This window comes from Leptonychotes weddellii, chromosome 11, assembly GCF_054177405.1.
Source record: "Leptonychotes weddellii isolate Sample4059 chromosome 11, ASM5417740v2, whole genome shotgun sequence".
In the NCBI taxonomy this organism is placed as follows: domain Eukaryota; kingdom Metazoa; phylum Chordata; class Mammalia; order Carnivora; family Phocidae; genus Leptonychotes; species Leptonychotes weddellii.
Genome location: NC_138379.1, coordinates 39,246,113 through 39,269,337, shown reverse-complemented (window position 1 = coordinate 39,269,337; position 23,225 = coordinate 39,246,113). Strand labels below are relative to the sequence as shown.

Genomic DNA, 23,225 nt, shown 5'->3' with positions numbered 1-23,225 from the left:
TGATCTCAGATCTGCTTTGTTTACCATTAATTGGGTGCATATTCCCCTCAAACTCCTTGAGGGCAGATGCTCTGCCTCATTATCTTTGTGTCTCAAAAATTTTGCTTTTGTAGAGTCAAGAAATGCTTGTTTGGATTAGTTTTTTATTGATTCTGGAAAGTTAGTGTTTTTTTTAAGCCAGAGGAAAATATTGTAATCTCAATTTATGTGTAACTACTTAAATTGGCTTTGCATATTTAAGCTTCACATTGTACTTATTACATATTTCTTATCGAAATATGCCACTTCATTTTAAATAGGAAGGAAACATTTACACTTCTAATGGATATGCCAGGCTGGGATATCCTCTCTGGGATACCCTCCTCTGCCCCCCCTTTATAGCATAGGGGATAACTGATTCTAGAATAGTCATGTGACTCGCCCAGAGGCACACAGCGAGGAAGCCCCAGGTCCCAGATTCCCACCCACATCTCTCTGACTCCTCTTCCTGTGAACCACACTGCCCCCTAGTAATGATTAAGCTGGTTACTATGTACACACAAAATGCATTAGGACAAGTTTTACTTGTTTACGGTTCTGAGCTCTCTGTGTCTGTGTTGGAGCTTCATAATTTGGAGGCATATGAAGGATTGTCTATCCTTAAATTAAGAACAAGGCAAGTAACAAAAAGCAAAATGGAGCAGTGTCAGAGATAGTCACTCAGCTAATCTACACACTCAGCAAGGGTTAGAAATTCAATATAGATGACTGGGGGAAAATACTCAAAGTTTTTGGTAAATGGTCTTCCAAGCCAGGCTGCTTCTTAGTAAAATAAGAGAAAAACAATCATGTTCCCAAGGCTCTGTTTAATCTGTACATTCTTGGTCAGACCTTATCTACCCCCTCTTTACATCGAGTTTAAGGTTTCCTTTTGGTCCTTGCACTAATCATTAATAACTATACTGTTGTCACAGCTCAAAACTTTCCTCCTGACACTTCAATCATTTTTAAAGATCTTGAATGTTCAACCTTTATAAAGGTAACCTTTTGCACTCTATTAAAATTTAAGAACTGCTTGATTCTCAGTGAATGCCCTAGCTACTGGATCATGAAAGCATTACCTTGTGCCAAGGGCATGATTCAGTACACTCATTCCTTTTTAACAAATAATAAGAAGTTTGACTTTTCATTTACACATCCTGCCAATCGCTAACAAGTTTCCATCTCGTTCAAACACCAGATTGATCCTAAGAAATTGAAAATATTGATTTAACCCTCTGTCTGATTTGTACTGCAGGCACCTGCTAGTGCGGTCTTAGCACATTGCAATTGCTTGGCTGTAATTCCTCAGGGGACCACTAATAACTACCACATCTGTCTTTTCATCTTCCGAAATTATGCTAGCAGTTGTCCAAGTCAATTGTGATTCATTTGATACTGCTCTCCTTCAAGACATATTGCAACCAAATAGACTTGCTCACCAGTAATATATCTGATGACATAGTTAGTTCTCGTTAATTGACAGAATGATTCAGGCTTTTATGGATGGCATTAATTGGTCCCTTGTGTCCATGCAATAATTGACCAGACAGAAGAAGCAGCATTAGCTTTCACCCAGTCAGGAGAGTGTTGAGATGAGGTAAATGTAGTAAGGATGACAAAATGTCTGTATTTTTAATCAAGACTTTATCAATGAATTGGGGGAGAAAAAAAGCTTTGGGGGGGAATTCAGATCATCTTAATTGTGAACATTGTATTCCGACCCTCAGAGGTGTGCTGAAATGCAGGTCTGCCTCTCCCCTCGCCTTCTGGGGTTGAGATGTTTGAATACAGGGTGCCGCTTGTATCTGATAGATGCGAGGCAGGAAAGTGCTGTATCTGAATTAAGATAATGAAAAAGGAGAAAGATGAACAGTGCTTTTTGACATTCATCATTAGCAGCCTAACAAACCAGGCATGTGAAATCTGAAGATGGGGAATTTGTTGTACCTCTTAGTTAGCGAGCCAGTCAGCCCCCAGAATGTTGGGATGAGTTGTCGCATCTTCCTGAAACTGTCGCTATGCTGCTGAAAAGAGCTTTGGTTCCCTTTTTCCTGCGGGGTAGAGTTTTTCATGGTGAAAATGAAGATGTCCACAGCCTATCACCACTGTTGAGTCCCCTGTTCTTTGAGCTCCACAGAATCGCTTGGTATTTCCAAGGTCTATGATGATTTAGCCATTTTAGAATTTCTCTGACCAGATGAGTTGCTTCCTCCTTTGGCTTAACACATTTGGTGCCTTGTTTCCCCAACCAGAGTTGGAGCTAGCCCTTGAGCTGTGGCCATATCTGTGTACTTGACAAATATAATTATGCAGCGACTTAATAAGTGTTTGTCAAATTGAGTTGCAGTATTACATCTTGAGGAATGAGAATATGAAGTTTGAATGGAAGAAAGAAGACATGGATAAAACTGGACATCAAGCAATATGTATTCTAGCCAATGTCAACAAGTAGCTAGCAACCAGCGTTGGGGGTAATTACAGTTTGGTGTAAAACGGACCCTTGGAGGTGTGAAAGAAATTACTCAGTTCCCATTCGGAGAGGGGAGGGTGAGATAGGAGGTAGAATAGATTTTCTAGCGTTTGACTTACTTAAGTGATTCGTTCTTTTTAGGTCATCTGTTACTTAGGCTGGACAGTGGCTGGAACAGATACCCATGGAAGCTCTGGACTTGTGAACGTCTGACACAACCTCCGTTTAAGGGCAGCGCAATCTGACAGACCTGGGCTCAAACCCCAGCTCTGCTGTTTATTCGCTGTGTGCTTTGAGGGAGCTCTCTAACTGGTGTGAGGCTCAGCTTCCTCGTCTGTGAACTGGGAATAATGATAGCAGCTGTCTTACAGAACTTCTGTGATGGGGGCGCCTGGGTGGCTCAGTGGGTTAAGCATCTACCTTCGGCTCGGGTCATGATCCCGGGGTCCTGGGATCGAGCCCCGCATTGGGCTCCCTGCTCTGCGGGAAGCCTGCTTCTCCCACTCCCCCTACTTGTGTTCCCTCTCTCGCTCTTTCTGTCAAATAAATAAAATCTAAAAAAACAAAACACAAAAAAACAAAAAACTTCTGTGATGGTGCAAAGAGATATTTGGGAAGTGTGTTGCATAGTGGCTGGTATACAGTAGGCACTCAATAAATGATACCCATGACTGATTAAAAATGTTTTGGTTCTTCCTTCTGAGAGTTCAGAAGGATGGTGAGTTAAATATGGGTGTGTATTTAGAGGAAGGGCTTTAGAGTTTTGTGATTTTTTTTTTTTTTTTTTTAACCTTGCCTTTGGTTGCATAAGATGGTCATTGTCTCTGTGAGACCACGGGTCACTTCCATAGGACTCAGAGCATTGTGTCATGTAGCTCAGAACGGAGCAGAGGGAGGGCAGGAGGGGATGTGCCAACACAGGGTAGTGAAATATGTAATATCAAACCTTGTTTATTTTCTTATACTAGAAAGCATCATATAGACAGTATTTGATTTCCACTGAATTGGGGGTAGGCTCCCAATCTAGGTCTAGCATTTCATACTTACCAAAACATTTTCTTATTCATAGGAGAATAGATGTGTTTGGCAGTGAGATTTTAAATGGTGACATTTATACAAACCTTGGCTTCTATGTATTGTTTTTCTGTTACCTGCTGGTTTAGCAATGAGACTTCCTCTACAAGGAGGCAAACTCAGAGACCTGGTCTTTGGGAAACTAAGGCTGGTACTTACCTGTGGACTTGACTGACACTGCACCTTTCCAAATGAAAGGGTTGGCACAGAGGAGGTTTTTAGTTGTTGGGTGGACGGATGGATGGATGGACGGATGGATGCCTAAAAATGCTACTGAAGTTTCCATTTGAGAGTCATAATGACCTGCAATGACAAATAAAGGGCACTGAGTGTAGTGTAAATGAGGTCAGTGAGATTGATTCCTCCCGACCCCTTGCTGGGATCCTGGCATTGCAGGAATGCTCTTTTATGTTGGAGCAGAGAGGGGGCTTCATAATTTTTGAACCTAGCTGACTCTTGAGGGCTAGAGTGCTTGGCACCGGGAGAAAGAAGAAATAGGATTTGGAAAAGAAGTTAAAGGTAGAAGGGAGGAGAACTAGAAAAAAACCATTGCTTCCTCCTAGATCAGGGAGCAAGTGGATGAAGCCCCCTTTTCCTTCTAGTACCTCGGAAAGGAAGGACAGGTGGTCACTGTTCGTAGTCTTGCTCTTATGGGTTGGATAGATTTTTGTGGACTGGTCTTGGGTTTATGAGCTCAAGATTTTGTGGACCAGCTGGAAATATAAGTGTGCACATTGTCTTTCCAGGGGCAGTTAATACTACCTTTCAATTTCTGATTTCAAGCTATAGAAAACAACCCATTCTCATGCTGGGTACTTCCCCTCCTCTTTTCTCTGCCTAAAGGGTTATTTTGAGAAATCTTCACCATATTGCAGACAATGTGGGGGAAAGGTGGAGAGTAAAGGCACATTTGTCATAAGAAGAAAAGGTAGGTCTATTTTTCCCTTGGCAGAGATCACCTTTTGAAAAGTGTTGTATTATGAAATGTAGTTTCCTTAAATACAACGAACTCAGCCTTAATGTCTGCTTTTTTTATGTTCAGCAACTAAGCCCAAGTTAATGAGTGCTGCACATCCCACAGTGACTCTCTCTCAAGCCAGGCACACTCAGATATACCCTAGTGCATAAAGGTAAACAACTTAATTAACTTACTCTCCATCCATAATTATCTGGAAATTAACTAGTTATAATGTCCAAGAGTTCACACTGCAAGCATATTTTAAAATCTGCTTAGAACAAAAAGGACCGACATGGTTGGCTACCTTCTCATCCCCCTCTTTGCCTGTGTGGTGGTCCTTACTATGAAGCCCCTCCCATCATACTCTAAGGCTGTCTGTTTGTGAAGGTAATTTTAATTTCTGCAGACACTTTCTTCTTCTTAGAAGGATGCCAGTCATCTTGGATTAGGGCCTCACCCTTCTGACCTCGTTTAACCGTAATTACCTCTTTAGAGGCCCTGTCTCCAAATCCAGTCACGCTGGGGGTTAGGGCTTCAGCTTATAAACTTGGGGGTGGGTGGGACCCACAGTTTAGTCTGTAAACCATGTTCATTGTCAAGGGCTGTCTAAGATGGGAATTGACATAGAAGTGGGAGTTGGCCAGGCAGAGAAGGAGGGGGGAAGTATCTCAAGCTCCATGTTTAAAGGCCCAGAAGACATGAGAGAGAATGCGGCACATAACCCAGTGTGACTGGATTTAGAAATAGCTTACTTTTTTTTCAGTCTTGATTTTGAATGCACGCACACACGAGTTAGAGTCTTGAATTGTATCAGCTCTATAGAACTCGGTGTGCCTTGTCCTTGGATTTGTGAGCAGTGCGCAGTGTGAAAGTGGGATTTTAGCCGTGGAGAGTCAGGGTCATGCAATGGGATTGACCGAGTAGCCTTCTCCCTACACACCTGTGCTGCTCTGGTGGGTTTCAGGTCCGCCCTCTCGCCCCCCCGCCCCCAACCCCAAGCAGGTGCTGTCCCCGTGCAGGCATTGTGTTCAGCAGGTGGACACGGTGGGCTGAGACGGATTCCCCAGACCCAAAGTAGGAAAATAAAGAAGGGGAAAAAACCCACCCGTGACACCTATCACCCAGAGCCAACCACTGTTAGCTTTCTGTGTCATTTCCTTCATATGAGTTTATTTTTATTTTACAAAGTTGCGATCATCCTCTTTGTATGTTTAATTGTGCTTTCTTCCTGTAAGGTATAAACCTTTCCTATTAAATAATACTTTGAATGCCTATTTAATGTTCTGTCCAGAGAGAATTTAACAATTCCTTATCTTGAGTTTGTTTCTCTTATTTTCCCCCACCAAGATAACTTATGTGGACAGACACCTCTTAGCACATTTCTTCTCCAGGATTCCAGATTATGTCCCTAAATTACATTAGGAGCAAAGGTCATTTTAAGGCTTTTCATACATATTATCAAACTCTTGGCCAAAAGGATTGGATCAGAATATCTGTGCACGTCTCCAACAGCCACATGTGCTCTTGGGAACAGGGAGGATTATGGCTGTTTTGCATTGCATTGACTTGACTACCCATGAGGAGGAACCTTTTCTCATTTTATCAAATCGTTTCTGTTTCTTCAGCGAGCTAGCCTTCCAAGTCCTGTGACCATCTCTCTGTTGGTGCAGGGGTGCTTTACGGGGGAAAGAGTGTTCGCCCTTCCCCAGTCTAACTGGCAGCAAGGAATGCTGGAAGCATGTGGGCCTGTTTCTGTTTGACTGAGGGGAGTAGTTGCATTCAGATTGCATTGAAAATGATGTGAATGAGAAATCATAGTGGTAATGAGAAAGGAATTTTATTTATACCTGATTTTGGATTCAGCCAAGGAAGGGGTACATTGTGTTTGTGATGTGTCAGATACTCTGTCCACTGATTTCATAGGAATGTTCTTTATTGATCCTCACGACAGTTCTGTCAGGGAGTTTTAGACCCTCTTTACCTATAAAAAAACTGAGGTTCAGTTAAGTTCAAACTGAAATTTGAACCAGGTGTCCCTGCACCGAGGCTGGTGCTCCTAAAGATAAACCATCTGCCTTTTCTGTAAGATCTGGTGTCTGTGTTTTTATACGAGTATTTAATCCCACCATCTTCTTTTGGCCCCTGGAATAACATGCCCAGTGTTAAGCTGCTCTTGCAGGAGGTTATGAAGAGACAAGCACACTTCCTGGCAGTGACAGTGATCCTGGGGATTGCCCTTGGGTAAGGACAGACTGAAGACATTGGCCCTTCTGTCTGGAAAGAAGAAAGTCGGAAGGGAGATATGAAGGAAGCTTAAAATCGTCAAGGGTAAAGGTAGATTCATCTAGTATTGTCCTAAATGCTTGAATGTAGATGCCATTAGAAATTACAAAGGAAGATTTTTAGGTGGAGGGTTGCATAATACATATCAAATCTTGTTACTCTGCATATCTCAGTAGCTGAAATTTAAGTGATTCAGATATTTTGTGGATGAAGGAATGATTTGTAGAAAATGGCTCAGAGAATGAATGATTCAGAGAAGCAATGTAGTTGGGGAGAAGACTCTAACTTCTTAAGGCTGAAATTATGGTTGGAGGACCAGAATGCCTCCCCTAGCAGAGAACATCGTAGGTGCCCATCCAGGGTGGGCTTGGCCCGAGAGGACGGGGCGGGAGGGATGAGCCCATGGACACCCTGGGAGATGACTCTTAAGCAGGGACTCACATGACTACTTTACTTCTCATCTTTCATGTTTGAGAATGCACTGTGGATTTGCTCAAGGTGAGTCATTTCACCTCCTGCTGAACCATCAATCTGGTTGAGAAGATAGTTCATTCTTTCTCTTCAGAGGAATTTTGGAACCTATGGGATTTTGAAAGCAATACTGTTGCCTCCTGACATGCAGTATATCCCTACGAATCCAAATAATAGAAGTGTTCAGTGTGGACATGGGACCTCCTTTAGTGAAACGGACTACATTCGAGAGGACTGTGTGACAGGATGCCACTTTGGAGGGGCACTTGGAACAATGGATTGTCTTTGGATAATGTCAAATGTGGATGATGCTACGTGGCACTGAAGACCTCTGATACTTTAAGGGGAGAACAGCCTTTACTTTTTGATTATGTAATGGTGATCAGGATAGACTCTGGGACGTAATTCCACATATATCTGGGTTAGTTTTTTCTTTCTAATTAGGAAGAATTTTGGATTTTAAATCCGTTGGAAGCAAAGTTTAGGGCCTGTTTTATGCATTTACTAAATGTTAATGATGAGATGCCCTTGAAAGAGAAAATTTAACATTCGAGTAAAAAGTCAATACAAAACAAATGTTTATTATAGAGTGGATCTCAACTGAATATTGCCTCAGAGTCAGACGGCCTCAGTTCTTCCCCACTGTTAACTCAGTGAGGGGTGTGGCCGTGGGCATGTCTTTTGACTTCTCCTTGCTTTAATTTTCTCACCTGCAAAAAAAAAAGTTGAAATTCTTAGATGAAGTTATCCCTAAAGTGTCTTCTAGAGCCAAACATTTCTGATTCTCTTAAAGTGTTTAAGACAGTTCTTCTAAGAGAGTCCAGGCAATATGGTGACAAATATTTTCATTGTTTTTTGTTGGTTTTAGTGATAATATTTTGTAATTAAGAGACTTGAGTAGATGAGAAGCCATACACATGGCATAAAAGGGTTTCTCAGCAGAAACTCTGTGTAGCTCAAAGTGGAGAACAGACTTATAAGTTTCTCTTGAAAGGAAACATGTTACCACACAAGGAAATCATGAAAGACCTCTGAGCGAGTCTTTTTCATAGACTTGGGAAAATTCTCACATAATATATTCTTTTTCTAAAATAATGTTTTCCTTCCAACTTATTAAAACAACAACAACAACAAAACTTTTTAAGATCCTAAGCTTCAGAAAGAAGTGTGATGCACACTATGTGTATATCGCTGGTCCATTCATTCAGGCAGTGTTAATTGATCATCTTGCATGTGCTAGGTGATATCCTGGGGGCTGGGGATAGAAGAGTGATGGGAAAAAGCCCCTGACCCCCTGTACCCTGGATACTACTAGAGAAGGAGGTTTGGAAACAAATGATGGATGTTGGGGGTGGTTATGAGAGCAGGAGAGCACAGGGAGCTGGAGCAGAAAATACCCAGTTGTGGGTTGTGGAAGGCTTTATGGATAGATGGATAGCAGTCTGCAGGTGGCTATAAGAGCTGGTGTTCTAGATGCAGGGAACTGCACTGATACACAAAGCCCAGGGATGGGAAGGAGGCATTGCAGGCAGCTGGAGAGGACTTGGTATTTTGATTACAGAAGCTCACTGTGGTGGTAGCCTCAAAGGAAGGGTGAAAGTGGGGGAAATGGCAGGAAGCAGTTGGGAGGCTACTTCCTAAGGAAATGGTGAGGCCTCGGAAAAGGCAAGGAGGGTTGGAGGTGTGGATGGGCATGAGGGACGTGTGTATGCAATTGCATGTTTGCGTACGGATTGTGTAAGGATGGAGATCCATAAGAGGAAGCCAGGTGTGACTGTGGGGTTTCTGGTTGTATCACCCCCGGGAAACTCGCCGGCAAGATGTCACTGACCTCTCTATCTGACTTGGAACCTGCTGCCCCTTTGGTGGAACTCTTCGAAGCAGTGACTAGAATTGAGGGTGGTTAGCCAGTGATATGCTGACAGGTATTTATTTTGCTGACAGATATTTTCAAACACACGCACGCCCGCACACACAAACTCCCGCATGCACACACATACGCGCACACCCGTGATGAAAATTTTCACTAATTTAAAGCACATGTAGCACACAATCTACAAATACTAATAAAACGTACAGTGCTTTTGGGGGTAGATTCCATGTAGCCAGTTGATGCTCACAGGATGTTTTCACTATCATCTCTCGTGTTCTTAGCCAGACCAATGGTAGTGACACTTTGTGGACACTCTTTCCCAGGCCACACACCATTCAGTAACTGCTCTTGGATTTCGTTTCCATTCATTCCCTCCACATCCTAGGTCAGTGACCAGAGTCCAGCATATGAGACCATATGAGTCATGTAACTTCCAAAGGGGCCCTTGATCCTTGGAACCTCACTTCTGAAGCCTTGTCTCAAACAAGACTCATCCTACATCAGACTGTTGGTGGGCAGGACGTACAACCACAACTACTTCTGTCCGTGGGCCTGTTTATTGTAGCATTTAAGAGAAGTAATTTAACATGTCCATGTGATGCACACTCGTAGCTCTCATCCTACTTGACCTTTCTGCAGCATTTTAAATGGGTGACTTTTTAAGCTCTTTTTGAAACTTTATCTGACCTTGCCTTCCATGATATTACTTGACCACGTCTATGTCTTTTTTCTATTTCTCAGCCTCCTCTGCTGATTCCCTTTCCTCTGTTCCACCCTCTGTTTTCCCCAGCTCCGTTTTCCTTCTGCACTCTGCCCGGGTGTGATTCGTAGCTCTCAGGGTTAGTTATCAGCAATAGGCTGACCATTGGACCTGTGCCTCCTGCTCAGCCTGAATCTCTTAATCCCTAACCTTGCATATCTGGCTGCTTGTTGGCCCCACATAGACCTCCTTTTCTGCCCTCAAATTCAAATGCCCAAATGAAACTGGTTGACTCCCTTGCTCCACTGTCTTGATTTTCCTGTACTCTTTGTTTCCAAGATGCAGTACCATCTTGGAGCCAAGACCGTCCGCTGCCATCAAAGTCTGTCCCTTCCGTCCGTACCAGACCTGTCAAGAAGACCTGGTAGCACCAGCCCTTGATCCAGTCCTCTCTCGCTTCTTCAGAGCTACTTCCCAAATTCTGTTCCCCTTGCCTCCCTCCCTGCCTCCAGTTAGCCCCCTCCATCTCATCTTCATTCCAGAGCTAGATTTCCCTTCCAGAGTCCAGATAGGATGTTTAAAGTGCTTGTTGGCCTCAAGCGCAAGCGATGGCACTTTGCATTTGTCCACAGGGTGCAATCTGAACTCTCTGCATGGCGGGCTCACGGCGGCCAACTTAGCTCAGCTCCTGCTCTTCTTCTAGCTACTCATTTCATAAAACAAGCTAAATAAATACTCCCAATTGCTCACTCACACTGAAAGGTCTATAATTAAATTGCAGAGGAAGGTCAATCAAAATTCATATAATGGGGATTATTGTGTCTGAGTAACAGTCTTTCTCTCTCAACTTTTACTTACTTTAATTTTCATAGCAAAATGACTACCATCTCCTGACTCCTGATGGCTGGGTCTAGGCTGAGATGATGTCATTGTGACTCCCCTCTGGGTGCTCTTCACGTAGTTTGGAAGTGCTGTGTCCATAGGCATGCCCAGCTCCCTCCACATCTCCTCTCAAGGAGAGAGGGGCCCCATTCACTTTGGAAGCTTCTCATTTTTCTCGGAGGTGGAAAATCTTCTAGCTCCAAGAAAAATGAGTTGGAGACTTCATGTTAAGGGAGGTCATACATACATGGTGGCTCCCTGGATGTGACCTCGTGAGAGGAATGGAATTAGATTGTGCGTGCCTTTTCGGGGTTGGGGTGGACGTTTGATTGTCGTGTCTCCCCCCCCCCCCCCACCCATAACAACTGCATGGCTCTCATGGGGGAGGGGAGGGTCGTCCCGGAAATTTGCCCTCCCTGTCCTTTAGCTGCTTTGTTGCTGAGCCAGACCTGTCTGCAAATTGAAATGGAATACTGGAATACTTTTTCTCTTCTCAAGTTACTGGTGGTAGCTGTCAGGAATTTGTTACTGCCTGCTAACACCTTTTGAGCATGAGAACAGGCCAAAGGCAGTCCAGGTGTGGGAAGTTACATTATTCTGTGGATGCCAGGGAGGGACTTCAATCTAGACTCTTAATATGTGAAAGGGAAAAAACGGGACAGAATTAAGAAGGAAACCCTTAAAAATGTATATAACCACCACTGGTCTGCCTCCCCCCACCAACCGCATCTCTTATCTACCATTACGTAGAGAGATTGTAAGTTCTTCAGGTGCAGAAGTGCTACCTTTGTCCTCCTTTGGTCCTTTCAGCTGTCTACCTCCAAGTCATGCCCATAATGGGTGCTCAGAAGCTGTTGGCTTTAGAGAATATCTCTCTGCTCTTAGCACAGCTCTTGAGATAGCAGGGATGGACGTTGGTTAAGAACTGTGTTCCCTACCTTAGCATACAGACCGTACTTAACTCTCTTCAGTCATTTTTCCCCAAGGGAAACTCTATGGTGAATGCAAGCTTTGCGTTGTTTTTGGAAGGGCTGGTTTATAATTCTCTTGGGCTTTTCCAAGAATCCCTCTAATCCCAACACCCCACGCCACCCCCCACCCCTGACCCATTCTGCTCTCATAGGAGCTGTCCTTCATGTACCTACGTGCATTTACTGGGAAGTATGCCATCTTCCTTTGGTTTGGACCTTGGAGACGCCCCTCCAGAAGCAGAAGGTGGAGGACTAGAGGACAGCAGTGTTTTCTGATGTTCTCTGACTGCTTGTGTTCGGGAGGAATGCAAAAGTATCTAGATCTCATCATTGTGGTGTCATAGTGTTACAGGGTCCTAGACCTTTGGGGAAACTGAGGCTCAAAAAGGTTAATAACTTTCCCTAAAATCAGTGACTACTTAATGGCAGAGTTCTAGAGGCTATACTTTTCCACACTCCCCTGTTTCTGTGGAAGGATCTGGAAAGCTCTCATTGAAAATGTGTCATGACCTCATGAAGTCTAAGCCTCAAGGTTACATATGTTAAAGAAATGTAGTCGGTTTTCCCCAGGTGCTGAATTCTGGTGAGCAAGCTGATTCTGAATTCCTCAAATCATTTCTACAGAGCAAGGAAAAACCAGTCAGACTAATGTTAATCATGGGAGCCTATTATAATGATATATAACTTGTCATAACACACTATAATATTACAGCAAATACATTTAACTCACAGAACATTCTCAGGGGGCCCTTAACTCCCTTTCACGTCGTGTTCCAAGAGTCTGTAGCAAGATGGAGCTGCAGAGTTCTGTGATGCCACCCCACTATTGACCAAGCCAGCCTTACGAGAATCCTTTTTAAAACCCCCTGCACCATTTCCCCAGGCTTAAAAGTGTGTTTGGTTTTGTCAGCACCTCGAAACGGGAAGTTGAGATTTGAGGAAAAACCTTTGGCGGTTATGCACTAAGCTTGCGGGAGAGTTGGAGTCTCGGTTGTCATGGAAACCGCACTGCTACCTCATTCATTAATGGAGGCTTGGTGAACTTCCGGAGGTACTCTTGCCCTGTCCTGTAAATTCATTCTAGAAAAATGCAGGCTGACTTTTAGAATATTTCTCAGTCATTTCTCAGGCGTTCGTTCCTGGATCCTCATGAGCTCCAGAAAATTGCCCGTATGCAGTTTCAGAACACTGATTTTTATCTGGCAAGCGTGTGTGAAGGTCGTTCCCTTTCTTTTCATGCTTAGATCGTGTTTATGCCTGCCTGCCTTGTTCAATAAGTGAATTTTTTTTATATGCCGCCTTTAAGAATTATGTGGATTTAAAATAAGGGAAGAGGGAATGGAAAAAATCGGTAATCAAATACACTGAAAACCTTGATAGTGGCTTTAGGAGAGCTAGAGGTTTCTAAGCCTTTCCTAAGTTTTACAGTTCTGAACTTTGTCTTTTATCCAAAATGAAAGGTTTCTTTCTTCCCACTTCAATAAAACACTTTCGGAAAATGTCTCAGACAAATGTTCTTAAAGTAAGTCTAATTTCACTAAACTAACTCTCCCCTGCCAGGCATATATATCAACAGTAGTGGAAGTTGCCTCCAGAAATCTTTTTTTTTTTTTTTTAAAGCTAATTGTTTATCTGGGAGGATGCAAATGGTGGTTTTCAGCCTTGAAGTCATTCATCATGCCTGGCAGCCTCTATTGTATCATTGTTGAGTCTGAGCCAAGTGAGACTCTTTCTTGGTCTTTGGAGAGAGGTCCACGGATCTGGTTCTGCCAAATCTGTGTTCTCGGGGAGTCTGAGCCCTGCTGTAAAGGAAGGTGATGTAGGCAGACCCACAGGTCCCCTCCGATTGGGCAAATGGGTCCCCATTTTCTTCTGTTCCATTAAAGTTAGGAAGTCACTCTGTGTTCAGAGCAGAAGTGACAGGACTTGTCCCCTCACTTCTTCCATTGTCTCTGCATTACTGCTAGTTTTTAAGTGCATTTTTGTGGATGTAATAAAATATTGTTTATAGTCAGCTACAAAGTAAGTAATTACAGTGTGGCAAATGAAATTCAATATAGCTTTGTCGTGGTTGTTTGAATTTTAATTAAACCAGTCTTAGAGTAAATTATAAATGCCGCTGCTTTTGTTGTGACAAGTGACATTGACAAAATATTAATCTAATGGATAGTTATTCACAGAAGCTAAATGTCTTCTCTAGTCTGCGGGCTTTGGGTGTTTTTGTTTTAATTTTCAGTTTATGCTTAAAAAAAAAATCCAGAGAAAAGAATAAAGTTTTAAAACCACATGAAATAAGAACTCCATGTATGGAATATTCCATCACTGATATCTTGCCAGCCCCCAATTGCGAATGTCTCATTTATGGCACTGAAAACTTTTTTTTTTTTTTAAACCAGATGTCTCTGTGGTCACTTTTTTGGTATCGTTAAAGCTGGGATGAATAACCAACTGTTGACTACAAAGCCTAATATTAAAGGAATAATCAGCCCATGTTCCTATTAGATCATTTCCCTTTTATTTTATTTTGTAAGTTACCGTGTGATGTTGCTTAAAAATGGCATTTTGTTGGTTGTATGTCCCTTTAATAGCTAAATTATCCACGTTATTTTCTTTGGAGATTCTTTTAACTTGAATTTATGTAATTATCTGTAGAGTCTATATATATGTATTTTGAGTGTGTTACATATTCAAAAGCTAATTTTTCTTTCTGTCATTTTATGTGCTTCCCTCCATCATGGCTCAAAGTTTTTCTTTAACAGTCTGATGTCTAAAAATAAATGTGAAGAATTTAATTACAAAGTCTTTACATTAGTCCTGCAGTAGTTTTTAATATGATGGACTTCAGTCCAAGGATAAAATCTTTACATGTTGTTTATCTCCTTCTGCCCCTCAAAGCTGACTTAGACCCCAAAGATTAGAGTAAAATCAGTTTCACCCCACAGTTTTTTTCCTTCAGTATGCTAGAAATTCCCATTTGAAGAGTAGAGCCAATCACTCCTGCGTGTGTGTGTGTGTGTGTGTGTGTGTGTGTGTGTTGGGGGTGGGGATGGTAAAGTCACATTGAGTCAGTTTCCAGATATGATTGTAGCCTGTATTTCTTTATCCGGGCATTAAATTGTTGCCACCACCAACAACAACAACCACTATCATTAGATCGTGGGGGGCAAGGGTAGAGAAGGTGTGAGACGGTCGGTTGTAGACATCCAAATATGACAGCAGAATAATCTCTGCAACAGTATGGCAATGGAGCATTTGCTGACTTTAGAGTGCCAGATCAACCCCAATATTTTTTCAGGGATGCTAAACCTCTTGTAACTGCTAAATTGGATTTGTCACTGAATGAAGTATCAGCTGCTGTTAGACAAGGCCATAAAAGCCAGCCGGCTGGCCCTTTGTAGGCAGGGCTTACCCAACGATTGATATGTTTTAGCACTTTTGGGATTATTGTGATTAAGAGGAAACCATTCTGAATGAGAGAGAAAAGGGGGTAAGGATGCACAGCCCACAGCTGGTGAGCAGCATGTGTTTGCTGCTGAGGAAGTCAGACCATTATGGCTTTCTCTGGGTTCCTGCCCTGATTGATGGGTATGAAATCTTTGTATGAAGAAGCAGTGTCCTTATTTCCTCCAGTTGCAACTCTCCTTTGCAGGGCGATAGGCATTTGGAATGCTGTGGACTTGAGAATTCTGAATGCTTTTAAAGCACTCACACGCATGCTCACACACCCACAGTGCCTAAATGCGTTAGTCTGCACACACCCGAGTTAATTGAGTTAACGTGTAGGGATTTCAGGAATAACAACAGAGTGTCCGCTTTCATTTCCCAGACCCAGAGCTCACTGACAGCCATTAAAAATATACCTCCATGTAGTTTGTGTCTGAGTCATTCGTATGTGTGTGACGCTACATGGAAACTGCACAGCCAGTGGATTTGTAAACTCAGGCACCTGGCCGAGGGCTTATTAAGTACGGGAACCTTACCGTCTTTTTAGAATGAGTTTGTTTTCAAGAACTGCCTTCTCCCGGGAGCAGTAGAACTTTTTCACGGGTCTTGCACTGGCCAAGGCAAGCCCCTGCAAGGGGCAGCTTGTTGAGTAGATTGGAGCTTGAAGCTGCCCAGTACTTGCAAATGCACATGGAACCGGTCACCACTTTGGCCATCCCAAGGGAACTGTGCCCGGTTCATGCTCAGAGTTTGCTCAGCATACCGCACAGGAAAGAGGCCGGCTTGCCAGGTCCTGCAGAGCGTCTTTCCAAGCCTGTGAAAAGCACGAATCATCCAGCAGCAGAGCATGCTTACAGCTGGCCCTTTGCTAGCTTTGATCTGCGAATCAGGCCGCTCCATGAATGCCCTTATTGTCATGTTATGTGTACACAGTGTGTGAATTATTGAAAATAGGGAGGCCTGAGCCTCATCTGGTAGAGATTACAGTGCAGGCATGCTGGGCGAAGGTCTGTAATTGAAAATCCCCAGATGCTGTTTATTTGGCCTTTGTCACATGACCTGCTGCAGGAAGATTGTCTGAACAAAATGTTGCCTGCATGGAGAGTGGAGCCCACCCTCCCCCACCCCCGGAGTCTCCACAGGCTCAGTCTGTACACAGCTTAAACACCTGCCCAGAGGATTTTTAGAGGCTTAAAATAGATTCGCTCATAGCATTTAAATAGAGGGCATCTTGCTTGTTGGTTTAAACTGCTTAAGCGGTTGTTGACTTGTGGAACCTTCTATCCACACAAGGGTTTGCTGGATAATTTCACTCAGATATCTTTGCAAAGCAACCTTCAGGGCTAGATCCATGTAAGGATAAGTAGTTTGGGCTTTGCCTTTTCTTAAAAAAAAAAAATCAAACTTGTGTGTGGTGAATGAGTTTGCAGATGAAGCCACATTGACTGTGTGTATTCCTTATCTTTAAAAATACTGTGGCTACCCAGAATATGCTTAGTTGGTTCATCTGCATTTTATCCAATTCATTCTTACCTGTTCTACCGATGAAAAAGTTGAGATGTCTCTTAGAACATATGTTTTTTTCTATTAGATGCTGAATGTTACCTTCTATGCAAGTGGTGGATTGAAGCAGGATGGTAAATCTGAAATGGATGAAGATCATAAGAATTAAAAACATTGTAATTTTGACGAAGGAAGGGCTTTGAGTTTTCCAGGTTCTTTCTGTTAGGGAATAAAATAACGACTCCCCTTCCCTTTGCCCCACCCCGTTGTGATTATGGGTGCCTCGTACATTTCTCGGGACTTAGGAAGAGGAAAGGTTCATGGGTATTTGGCATTCCCTGAGCATTCACCTGGACTGGGTTCCTACAAGGCAGGAGCCCAGTCGTGTTCTTCTTTATATCCTGGATATCTGCCAGCACAGTGATTTCCCCCCCCCTTCCCCCCGCCCCATCCTGCCAGTTCTGTCTTCCTCCCTCTTCAAAAAAAACATACAGTCACCACCTCCTATGTGCCGTGATGTCAGTTCTTCAGATATTTTCCCTTTCAGGAGGTGGCTAAAATCAGCAGTGATGTTATGATTAAGTAGCACATTCTCAGTCCTGCACCGGGAGTTGAGGGGTCGGGGTCCTGGAGTAAGACATGTCCCCTGCCTTCAAGAAGCTCATAATTTGTCAAAGAAGGCAAAGGAAAGCACCCACAAGAGGACTGCAGTATGGCAAGCCCTGTGCTAGCCACACACACAAAGTCTGATGAGCTGAAGGGGCAGAGGCAGGCTCACTGGCGGGAAACTGGAAAGTGCCATTTGACCCGGGTTTTGGCAACTCAGAAGTAAGTGTTCAGCAGATTTGGGCAGGACCGTGAGGGCAGGGATGGGGGGAGTGGCAGGTTGTTCACATGGAAGGAATAGAAGCCAACATGATAGGACGGTATGTGGAGAGAGTGACAGGGGAAAAAGGCACCTCCTCCCCCAAAAAAGTGGGTTTGTGTGTATAACATTTTAATCTTTTACAAAGAGAATATATTGCATATTTATCACCTGGGGAAATGTGAAATTTTTAAAGGAGAATAAAAAGGAGTTGGCGCTGCTGAATCTGAAACTCAGCTGGGAGAGGTAATCTGGTTTACTCGATCATGATCTCCAAGAGCCCAGTGCATAGGCCACTGTTCTCCCCTTAATGACTGGCCTGTATACTGTTGCCTTTGGCTGCTCGTGGTCTGGGGACCAGTCAGATGTGGCCAGAGCAGGTGGGTGAATGACAGAGAGTGTGGCAACCACGGGAGGAAACATCTCTGGATTTTTATTTATTTATTTTCCTCAGACTATTCTTTAGTTGTTTCTCTCATCCTCCTAGTACCCTGCCTTTATTATTGTCATGTGGCTTCTTGCCTCAGTTTCCCCTCTTATACTCTAAGCACCTCAAGTGCAGATAATACGTATTATTCCAGCGTGTATCTCCTACAGTGCTTCGTGCAATGCCTTTTATATATAGAAAATATTCAGCGGGTGGTGTTGAACAGGGGAGGGGAGCGCATCGGGGCCGGATTATGAAGGCCTCAAATGCAGAAATTGGAGTTGAGTTTGATCCTGTGTTGTAGGTGGTGAATGGAGAACGTAAAGTCTATATACAGTTCAGTCCACTTCATGGTTGGGTTGTGCCCCCTCCTTGTAAGATTGTGTTCTCCCGAAGCACTTGGTAATGACCTTGCGGGAAGTTAACTGTAGTGTCGAGGCTGTCTTTAGAGCAGATGCTCTAAAGTTAAGGCATGATGATCTTGGAAGTCAAAACTGGGTTGAGATCCCAATTCTGCCACTTACCAGTTTGGTAACTTGGGTGGGTTTCTTCGCTATTTGAGCCCCAGGCTGCATTCATAAACTGGGAGTGAGGGGGGTGTGAAGGCGAAGCGTCTGCGGGTACAAGCCCAGGGCTTTTCCCTGGCGCTGACGCACTAGGGGTCTTCACCCATCTCACTGCACGTCTACCTGCCACAGAGAGGGGTTTTCATGGCGTTTGACCCTCAAATTTCAATCTCTTCAGTTGGAGCGCGCTTTAAAAAATGTCCTTTATGAACGTGGTTTCCATATGATTTTTAAAAGAATTACCAAGTGCCCGGGCGCTTAGAATCCTCTGTTTTTTTTTAGCATGTTTCCCCAGCAGTGGCTCATCCCGTGTGAGTGCCGTGTTGACTGGACCCGTGGGTTTACTCACCTTTGTCCAGCCGCTGCTGCAGGAGCTACGGAAGTTCTGGCTTTCTTCTAGCGAGAGTTGTTTTTATAGTAAGAACTAAATTCTGGAAATCCAGTGGGGGACATGCTATTTAATGCAGTGCCGCCAGCCTATTCATAAAGATAATTTTACGATCTGCCACAAATTACAAGAATTTTGGCCACACTTAGCCCTTGGCAAAAACCTAATTCCTGCTATCTTATTCAATGAAGAATCTATTCTAAATTAGGAGGTTATTGTAGCAAGTAAGTAGCTTGCATGATGCCCTTTTAATGTTAAGATATCACAGTAAAAGGCTCCTTTTACTCGGAAACAATTTCTGTGGCCATACCATTTTGAAAGTCGAGGGTGCTGCAAAGATTTTGAGAACATGTTCAGTGCAGCATGGAAAAGCTGTTTGTTTCAATAACCCTGAAAGTAGAAGCATTGTAGGTTTATATAAGATGCCATGTGGTATGGTGTTCTGGACAGAAACCTTATATATCAGTTCAAGCAATGAGAACATATAAACCAAGTGCAGTGACATTATGTAATAGCTCCAGGGCCATTTTATTTTTTTATTTTATTCTATTTTTTGAAGATTTTTATTTATTTATTTTTTGAAGATTTTATTTATTTATTTGAAAGAGAATGAGAGAGAGAGAACACTAGAGGGGGGAGGGTCAGAGGGAGAAGCAGACTCTCCGCTGAGCGGGGAGCCTGATGTGGGACTCGATCCCGGGACTCCAGGATCATGACCTGAGCCGAAGGCAGTCGCTTAACCAACTGAGCCACCCAGGCATCCCAGCTCCAGAACCATTTTAAATCACTCGGAGGTACGAGAAGCTTCATGTGTTATTGCTAATGCACACAGCAGTCCTCCAGGGTAGGTTCTTTATCTGCATTTCACAGGTGAGGAACTAAAGGTCCAGAGACGTTAAGCAAGTTGCCCACATTCACACAGCTAATAAGTACAAGTCCAGCTTCCCCAGAAAGATCGAGGTGTAGGCAGCCCTACTCCTGAATCCAGAACAAAAACCAATCTGTAGCATCACCACCATTAAAGATCCTCCAGCAAAGACCAATAGTTTTGGCACTTCAAATGTGTGGATTTCACACTTCTTTAAAAGGCCAAATAATTAATAAATAAACAGAGTGTTCTTAGCAAAGTTTTTCATTAACAAGACTCTCCTGAATTGATGTTGAGATTAGCTTTTTTTTGGACCAGGTCCATAGCACTGTGGCATGTGGAGGTCGGTGCGGGTAGAAAGGGGTGAGGAGGAAAGGAGCATGAGTTGGTCTCACTGGTGCCAGGTTAAGAGAGCAGAACGAAGGTCTGGAAAATTGTGCTGCCTGTCCCTGAAATTGTTGTTAACTATAAAAGGGCTTACAGGTCTCAGGTGATACTGCCGGTGTTGTGATCTTTTTCTAGATCATTTTTTCTCTGTATAGGAGAGCTCACTCATCCGTTCATTTATTGAAAGCCTTTATATGAGTACCTACTTAATAGATGCCCAATCTGCAGTCAGAGAGAACTAGGTAGATTCTTTCCATGGAACAGTCACAGTTCTCAATGGGGGATGAATGGTTCCCCGGATAAGTAATGGTGGTGTAGAGCAGCAGAGGATATACGCTCGGGACATGAGGGTATGAAGGAGAAAATGACTAATTCCGTTTGGTTGGCTCCCAGAGGACTTTAGGGAGGAAATACTTGAGTTGGGGCTTACAGGGTTGAGGAGGAGTTTGTAGGCAAAGGAGAAGGGAAAGGACGTTTTAGGGCCCATATGGTCTGTACAGAGGCATGGAGGTATGGAAAAGCATGACAGGGACTTGGGGAACTCTGTGGAGCTTCTTGTACTAGAATAGAGGAGCCCTCTACAGGAATGAGCTATTAGGCCCAGGTTCTGGGCAAAGGAGGGTGTGTTTTTCTTACAGTGACCAGGGACCTTATGATGCAGGAAAGCAACACAGTCAGATGTGGGTGTGAAAGAAAAGGCAAACGCCCAAAAGATGAGCAAAAACTTCCCGGAGAGCCTGTGGGTAGGGGGTCTATTTAGGTTGTTTAGGGATCAAGAAGCATAGATTCCATTAAATCCCATACACACGTTGAGTGTGTGGGATACAAAGATGCTGAAGACAGAGACCCTACCTTTGAGGAGCTTACAGTTTGTTACACAAGGAAGTCTTACGAGAACCACAATTCGGGCAGGGCAGGGCAGAGTGGTGAATCTGCTCTTTCCCAGTCAGAGCCAAGCCATACTAAGTGGTTCATTTGTAACTCTCACAATCTTCTGTGATCAGTTTGCTTTGTCATGTTGTGGTCTTTCCCAACCACTGGTCTGTGAGATGGGCTCCAGGCTCCCTGGCTCACTCTTCTTCACACGTTCCCTGTCTAGTACATGTTTAAGGGGTGGGTGGTTCGTGAAGGAGATGCCCTTTGACCTGGGTCTGGAAGGATTTTGACTGATCATCTTAAGAGGTATTGCAACGATGAGCAAAATCTTAGAATGGCAGGCTAGTTCAGGGAACTGAAAGCCCCACGTGCATTTTGATGGTGGTAAGATGGATTCAGGTGATGGTGGACGTGGTGTTGCATGAAAACAAAACGTTAGGGCCAGGTGGTGGGACAACATTGAATACTACACTAAAGCGGTTTGACCTTTAGACTGCAGGCAGTGGGCCCATGAAGGTCTTGGGGCAGTAGAGTGGCTAAGCCAGAGTTATGCTTTGTAGGTAGCTGTGTATAGGATGGACGAGAAAGATCAGCAACCATAGGCATAAAGTATTAAGGCTAGTGAAATTGTTCATTAGAGAATTAAGAAGGTGATTCTCTAGCATCTCTTACTGCTTCCTAGAGAATGAGCCATTAGAAAAACTGACTTCATTCATATTTATTTTCCTTCTAAAAATAATGACAACAAAAAAGAATTTATCTCCAATGTAGGAGGATTGTATTTCATATGAAGCATCGGACAGTTTTCCTTGCTTGTCTCTTTTTGACCCTTGTAAGTCTAGGGTAAGCACGTAGTTTGTAAGCTGTCCTGCTGAGATGAAGGAGGACACGGTGTTTTATGGGGCCATCACTCGATAACGTTATCAGCTGCCGTTGACTGATAGGAACGCCGAGAAGCAGGATTTGAGTTATTGCCAGGCATTTTGAAGGGATGCGAGGAATAAGTTCCGGTGAACCAGAGGTTAACACAGCCTTCCTCTGTGTAGTCTTTTTTCTAAAGCTATTCCTTATAAGCCCCCGGGTGAACGCAGATGCAGCTTCTTTCAGGGACCTGCCAGTGTTCACCTCCCGAAGGCCATCAGTCCATTCTGTAAACCTTTAGATCGGGAACACACAGTACCAGCCCCTGACAACCCAGAACAGGCTGTCTGGCCCTTTCTGGTGATTTTCCATATGGGTGCTGATTTTTGGTCAATGATTTATATCGGGGATTAACCGAGACACTGGTGTCTAAACTTCCTCATTGGCAGTGCTCTGGGGTTGGTTCAGATTCCTTTTTTTTTTTTTTTTTTTTTGCGGGGGGGTGGGGCGAATCCTCCTTTATCCCCAATCTTAGCTTTGTACCCCCCTCCCACTCTGGTCTCCATCCCCGTCATTCAGTCGTTCATTCCATCGGTGTGTACTTCCTGAGGACCTGCTGTGTTTTTGACCCTGGGGCAGGGGCAGTGGGGGTGGGTATACAGTGATGAGCAAAACCCAGTGTGTGGTCAATGCTCCTGTGGAACTTCCTGCCTGGAAGTTGGAGAGGCAGGCATTTATCATGCGAGCAGTCAGATAAATGGGACATGGCAGCTGGGATGCAGACGGGGGAAGTACGGGGTGACTTGACCCCGTTCTTATGGGTGACAGTCTCTCACAGGTGTAGGTTGCTTGAAGGCGAGATGGCATCTTTATGCCCCCCTGCTTCTCTTCTAGGTGTTGTCCCTGGTCTGACTAGAGGGTGACTGGTCCGCTTCGGTAGACCTCCTTTTTCCCCCCATTGTTGCTGGTACTACAATGGCAGCAGGGTGGAAGAAAAGGTGAATTATTAAGTCCTCCCGGGTGAGGTTATACTCTCTGCTGCCTCGTCTGGTGGGATTCAGAGATACAAACTCCCTGTATATGCAGCAGGGCAGGGTCATTAAACATCCCCGTTCTGTAGACCCCTCTCTAGCCAATGATGCTGAGCTCCCACATTGTCCCCTACATCTGTGCTTTTTGGTGTTGGCTTTCATAGCCTGAGATATTTTTCCCTTAAGATGAAGCTCAGCTGATTTAAAAAAAAGTTGATGGCTAGAAAGTATTTTACCACTGCCTTGGAGAACCGTGCTGAGAAAGTACTCTCTGCAAACCGTTCTTTCTTTTTTTTTTTTTTTTTT

At 43.8% G+C, this 23,225-nt stretch overlaps 1 protein-coding gene across 11 annotated transcripts in view; it reads left to right on the top strand.

Annotated features, from left to right (window-relative positions):
* TEAD1 (TEA domain transcription factor 1) overlaps positions 1-23,225 on the top strand; it is a 261,044-nt gene that overhangs the window by 153,873 nt on the left and 83,946 nt on the right. The window lies entirely within an intron of this gene.